Source organism: Amphibalanus amphitrite, unplaced genomic scaffold (genome assembly GCF_019059575.1).
Source record: "Amphibalanus amphitrite isolate SeventyFive unplaced genomic scaffold, NRLGWU_Aamphi_draft 001185F_arrow, whole genome shotgun sequence".
NCBI classification, from domain to species: domain Eukaryota; kingdom Metazoa; phylum Arthropoda; class Thecostraca; order Balanomorpha; family Balanidae; genus Amphibalanus; species Amphibalanus amphitrite.
Genome location: NW_024882679.1, coordinates 66670 through 73385, shown reverse-complemented (window position 1 = coordinate 73385; position 6716 = coordinate 66670). Strand labels below are relative to the sequence as shown.

Below are 6716 nucleotides of genomic sequence, written 5' to 3'. Positions count from 1 at the left end.
GTTGTCGAAAAACCGCATCGACAAAGCTGGGGGGGGGGGAGGGGGAGGAAGGAGCATTTGCCCCATATGATCCCCTGGATCCGCCAGTGACAAGAACTGGCACGTGAAGATATGCAGAATAACACCGCGACTACAATCAATAGATGTCTAACGTTTTTTTTTTTACCGGACCACCAGCCAAGGCGACCAAATACAGGAACCGAGGGAAACATGGTATAACAACGCTGTTAGGTACTTACCTACATCTGATGATCTAAATGCCTATGTAGGTATATACCTAGTTACCCCGTACTCGACCGGAATGAACATATCTCTTTTGGAATAAGCGCTACTCGATCCCCTATAGGTGTCATCTCATTCCACGGGCACGTCCTTCCAATGTTTGAGATGACCCGAAAAGGCCAAAGGTGAAAACACGACAACAAATACCTATCGTAATTTGTAACTCTTGCCTTCTCGTAAAAACGGCGACAGTGAGCCCCTACTCCCAATATGCTTTTCGGGAGTACTCTAAACGAGACAGCCCTCACCATATAGCGTCAGCCGTCACAGCTCACAATAGGCATTGCACACATCTTACAGAACCTCCATCTTCGCCCAGGTTTGGTAATTTAGCAATCAACAGGAATTGGTCCGTGGTCGCAACATTTGAATTCCAAGGATAGAGACATTGGAATTGTTGTGCGTAACGTAGCAAATTCAAGTTCAGCAAAATGGCGAAGTAAATGTTAAACACACACTTTATTGAGATGTGAATAAGAAGCAAACATTGAGTAGGCATACTGCAAAGCATAACAAGAGTTTTCCTTGGTTGCTGGCAAAAAAGTAATTAACCATGAACACACGCGCGTCATTCAGATTGCTTTGCCAATAATTCATCGCAGACATTCCTGGTCTTCCGTCAAACAATCACGCCAAACGTTCTGGAAGTCAATCGACACCATACAATATGCCTGCATTCATACATGGCTGTAAAGGTAGGATGCATACACGGCATACAAGTGGATGTGTATGCATCATTCGAGCCAATAGGCTTGTCCGTGGACGGGCCATCCACAGCGTACACGTACATAAATAGATCGATGGAAAGGCACGCAGCCACTTACTCTCATTCCAGGGTCTCCGCAATGACCATGAGGACGCATGCTTTCATCTAAAACACATCCGGTGTAAATAATATTGACATTGCCTTTGAAGCTTGGTGCACATGGCGAAGCCATTACAGCCGCTGTCAACTTGTAATAGTCTTCCTGCTAACTTGATGGGCGTCAGTATATGATGCGCATTGGGCACTCCATGCCTCGGTGCACTGTTAGCCTCCTGTGCACTGTAAGCCACCGGTGCACTGTTAGCAAAATATACCCAGACGAGCCATCACCAATACGTGTTCCTGTTTGTGACTGGGTGGAACGTAGGGCGTGTGCAACACAGAACAATAATGTGGAGAATAAGACAACAAACGGTCCATGTGTGAGGCACGATGTGTTGATTATAACGGAGCACCGAGCACCGACCTTAGTACCCGCTGTTCTGATGAGTTGACGAACATAACAAACGGTCGTATGCCAATGGAAAGGAAAAGTCAATAGGTATTATGCGGATTTCTTTGGGCAGGACAGACGTACCTAATTAGTGAAGAAGACCGGAATAGCTATGAAATAAGGCGATTTGTGCGCACTTCTTGAACCTGATGACATCTTAGCCTTTCTCATAAACATTTTTTACTATTACTGGTGTATAGTAGAATAGTGATTTCAAGTTTACTAATCACTGTTGCCCTCTGTCTCATAAACAATAGTGAAAAGTAATTAGTAAAAGAGTAAAATTTCGAAGCTCAGTAACGCTTGAAAACGAGTCATGGGACCTCCGTGTGGAAGATATCTTTTTAATTTTATTTTGACCGTCGAAATGCGGTAGACACCGTTGCAGTTCTGGCTATATATCTTGGTAGCTAGACCAATGATCGGCACGGGACCAGCATCCACGTATCGATAATTGAACGAGCTATCAAATAACATCGGTTTATGCCATGAAGGAACCGGCGAATGTTTGATGAATCATGCGATTTAGAGATAGCTGACGCAACTAGATATTGTTTTCGATGGAAGGGGGTCAGAGTTTTTAAAGCAGGCCCCCACGGCACACCCACTTTTAAAATATTTCAGCATTCCGTGCGCTTCTTGCCATTAAGTTAAGGATCCCTGCAATCAAGTTGGCTTTGAATTTTGACCTAAATTGGCTCGAGCTCAATTTTTAATGTGGAGATTTATTTTGTTGCGACCTTTCGTCTGGTCACTAAAATTTCATTTTCGGTAGCTGCTTCATTTACAGAGCAATGCAAAGGAAATGGAAACGCCCCCAGACCCGGGCACTGGATTGGACTAGACTTTCCCTGGGTTGGATTTCCCTGCCTCGGCTAGCCTAGTCCGTACCAAATCTGTACGTGGCTTTAAAAAATGCCCATCACATTTCAGTTGCATGTATTTTGTTGTAGCTACATATTCACATGGTTATATCAAAGATTACAAACGCACAAGCCACAACCGCACAGACACTTACGTATCTACGACACATGGGCGAGAAAACAGATCTCCCACGTGCCGCCAGTACGGCCCAATATGAGCTCGTACGGGCGCTCCCGCGCCGCGGTCAAAGTTGCTATTTGCTCGTCGGCCTTCTCCTTCACACTGTGCAGTGTGCACGGTTAGTTATTTGAGCACATGACTTCGATAGCCGGCAGATCCCGCTCGTAGCTGACCGTCACTTACCTACAACGCTGCTTGTAGGTGGGCATACGAGAACGTCGCACACAATAGCCCCAGTGGATGGCATCACTGATGTAATGCATGACTCCGTCCGACCAACCGGAAAAGTCAATTCATTAGAAGATCCAGAAGTTATTTGATATGCTGGGGGAGGCATGCTCCCCAATAATGTGCTTCATTTTTGCTTCTCCAAAAATTTCTCGTAGTGTGATATATTATGCCTATTTGTGCTGTTTAAATCAAACTTCTTATAAAAGTTGTTGATTTCCCTCTCAATGCGAGGAAAAATGCGTAAGTTCGTACCTTTGGGCGCTGCAGAGGGGGACAAATACTCCAACGTGCCCCTCGAACCATCAATGGTCAGGGCGGTGAGCGCTATTTTGCTTCAAGTTATATCTATGTGTTCAGCACCCACAAAGTATTCAGCGTCGTATTTGTTTTGTACTCACAAGACCAATTACGTTTCTTTCACTTCAGGTTCAGGTTCAAGTAGTAGGATAATGTTGGACTTGCGTTTATTCCAAGGCTCTATAGGTTTATTCTATGCCGACATCGAAAATGCTTCGGTTACTGGGTCTTCCTTTATTATGTTTCAGTGATAGCCCGTTGTCCGTGTGTCTTGTCCTTTTTCAATTAATGTCTCTCCTTCAATGAAAATCCATCGCAGTTCACATTTTGAACGTTTTGAACATATCTCCACTTCACATTAGCTTGCTAGAAATACGCTTGACCTCGTTCAGTTTGCCAGGATGGAGAGCCAACTTTTCATATGATTTATCGTGAGGTTTTAGCAACAATAGATGTTTTTAAAGAAAAAATGAAGTTTGTTATTTGTCAATAAAAGGCTTATGCCGAAAACTCAGGGCATGCATTAAGACATAAAGTACAATTAAAGCTAAAAGCAAAACTCCTAAGCTGTTTTACTGCAAGGTAGAGCAAGGGTGAAATTGACAGCACGAAAGCAAACGTCATTCCAAGATTACTAGAACATATTCAGCACAACAGCGTCATTCGACTTTTTTACTACGGCACGTGCTTTTATGAAACACAACCCAGGATCTTCCTATACTGGTCACCAGTAAAACTGCGCCATAGTAACCTAGTAAATTTGCAACTCCAGGTAAAAGTAATTTTTGCTTTATGAAACAAAATTTTACTGGTCAACAGTAAAATCGTGCTTTTTACTATTACTTTTTACTAGACAAAGCTTTATGAGAAAGGCTACTGGAAGGGGCAATAAGATACTGTATATTGCAAACTTAACCCGGCCGGGCCCGGGGGGTAATCCCAACCACCGCAGCCCGGGGAGGGGCGTTTTTCGCCCCCCCCCCTGTCTAACTTCGTAAATAAGGGAGCTACGGAAACAAAAGCGATACCAAACGAAAGTTCCTTACGACACGATTCTAAAGCACCTAATAGTTTTGAACTCAGATCAATTTTCAAGGTCAGAGGTCAAGGTCAAATGCAAAAACCGGCACATGTGTATTGATCTCAAAGTAAGCGTTCTAGAGGACGGCAGGATGCATAAAACCGACAAAATTGGGTGTCAAACGAAAGAGGAGAATCTGAGGATGCTGTAAGTGTGCTCAAAATTAAAGTTCAAGGTCAAGGTCATGCTCAAACTTGACCTCAAACTTTGCACTTTTTCGTACATCTTGCGTGCTAATTTCCAAGATGTTTTGAAATGTTTTGAGGCTTATCAGGTCCCTATTTGTGGTTCATTCATCTTACGATACAAGGCTGCTCAAGGGTCAAGGTCACAGTAGAGTATCCTTGCTAGAGGCTATTTCACTGATTCAAGTTAGCAATAATAAATAAGACAAATTTGCCATTCGGAGGCTCTAAATAAAGGATTAGAGGAAAATGGATGCCAGATTCGTGATCAGCAAGTACGAATCCATCATTATCGACCTTTCATATGTCAAGGTCAACCAAAGGTCATTCGAGGTCACATGAGGTCAACATAAAACTTGACCTTTTCCAAACAAAATATATATCATTCGACGTGGCTTGACAAGGCGAATGCGATGGTACCACTGCCGTAGCTCTAGGGCCATTTTTGTCGAAGTTATTTGCGAAAAACTAAATCCACATTTCGGGGTCGTTGACCTGACCTCTGACCTCAGGTCACCAAAAATATTTTTCTATTTTTCTCTCGGTCAAACGCTACACAACCGTGTTCGTAATTTGTCTTTATCTCTAAAACTCTATTTTTAGCAGCTATTTGAAGTTCGCGTCTGTGATGCCGAAGTTTACCGTGCAGGGGTCTAGAAAAATCGAACCTGTGACGTCATCAAGGGGGCTAGGTCCAATTTTTTTACTTCAGAAGATTTCAAATTGATGGGAGAAAAGGTACTGAAAGTTTCGCTTTCCTATCCCAGTGGTCGATAAAACTTCCAACGTGCCAACGCTCGTTGGAGCAAGATATTAGCAATACTTGGAAGAGCTGGAGACAGTCCGCCCGTCTACATGGATGCTTCCTTACGCCTAAAATACAGCATTGACTTATGACTTTCTAATCGTCCGGTGCTGTTATCGGCTGCCCGCTGCTCGGTACCGCGTGTATGTTCCCTCATTCACTCCTGGTCACCCTTCGGTCACCCCTCGCTGGGTCGGGCCAGTCGGCTATTTTTATCCTCTTTCCGGCTAGGCCACCCGCTAAGCTCCCGCCGTGCCGCGCCGTCTGCGAGGGACCTGACCCTTCTGCCGGCAGAGGTTTCTCCAGGTGTCTCCAAGGAGCCATCGTAGCGCTAAGGGTGTGCTCCGCATACACATGCATTGATTTTCGCCCTTACTAGCAGGGCCGCTGGCACGCGTTGGCAGCGCCCCGCGGGCATTTTTTCGCTTAGGGTCATTTTGTGGTAAGGAGGATCAGAAAATCACCCTTCCAACTTTCTCCAGGCCTGGGTGTTTTATCGAGCGCGCCTGAAAACGCACAGTGGACCGGAATCACACTTCGATTGCGTTACTTCGTAGAAGGTAATACGATCAAAAGTGCGCTCTTTTCTCAATCAATAAGGACAAGTGCGTTAAAACACACTTATAAAGTTTTAAGTTAAAAGCTTTAAAATGCTAAATTTCAACATTTCTACGCTGATGATAATCGTTAGTTGTTTCAGACTTTGGCATGAAAACGTAGGCATTCAGATCCACCGTGTGACCGGTCACCGTACGCAGTAGTGTGATGGTGTGAGTTGGGGAGTCAAGGCCGTGTGGGGAGAAGGTGAGGAGATGCCGGTGTGCCGACGCGGCAATTGGCAGTGATTAGACAGTTGTGCATGCATTGTTCATCTAGCATATCATTTGCTTCGGCAAATTTATAGGCATGGCGCCTGTTTATCCGTCTAATTCAAAGGAAAGGTGTGAGTACCAATACTGGTCGTACTTTTCATAGTCATAGTCCAGGTCCTGAAATGACTGGCACTTGAAATTTTCAGGATATGTCGCAAGAGGCTCATTCCCAGACGTTGTACCAAATTTTGCGGCGCTACGCGACACCACCTTTTACAAAAAAAAACTTAGGGAGGCTGCATCCCCCCTCCCGCCAGGCGAGGGCTAAGTTGGAGACAGTGATGGGACTAAGATGTTCGTTGGAGCAACTCCAAGCATTTTATCGACCTCTGTATCCCTAAGCGTTCGGGAGCTATCGCAAATATTCGGCAGGGGGGGGGGCGAAAACGCCCCCCCCCGGGCCCGCGAGGGTTAACAAGCATTTTGAACGTCCTGGTAGTCCAAGGCTGTCCTGGAATAACGCATATGCCGAAGTCAAGTAAACCCAGGAATCGCCTATCAAACAACCAAGCGCATAACGCGCAAATTTTCCTCGACGGCCACGCGTTGCGTCAAGAACTTTACCGTCCCGTCGCGTCGGGCAATCTGAATCGGGAGCATTTTGATGCCAAAGAATTTAGCGTTCCCATTAGCCATACACGATTCAATCCGAACAAATGA

General features: G+C 45.0%; 1 long non-coding RNA gene across 1 annotated transcript; it reads right to left on the bottom strand.

Annotated features, from left to right (window-relative positions):
* Positions 1-722: 722 nt before the first annotated feature.
* On the bottom strand, positions 723-3716 carry LOC122370928. The gene is made up of 2 exons (XR_006254642.1): positions 1626-3716; positions 723-1327 (listed from the first exon to the last, which is right to left on the bottom strand). It is a non-coding gene; the product is annotated as an uncharacterized LOC122370928 (long non-coding RNA).
* Positions 3717-6716: the final 3000 nt, after the last annotated feature.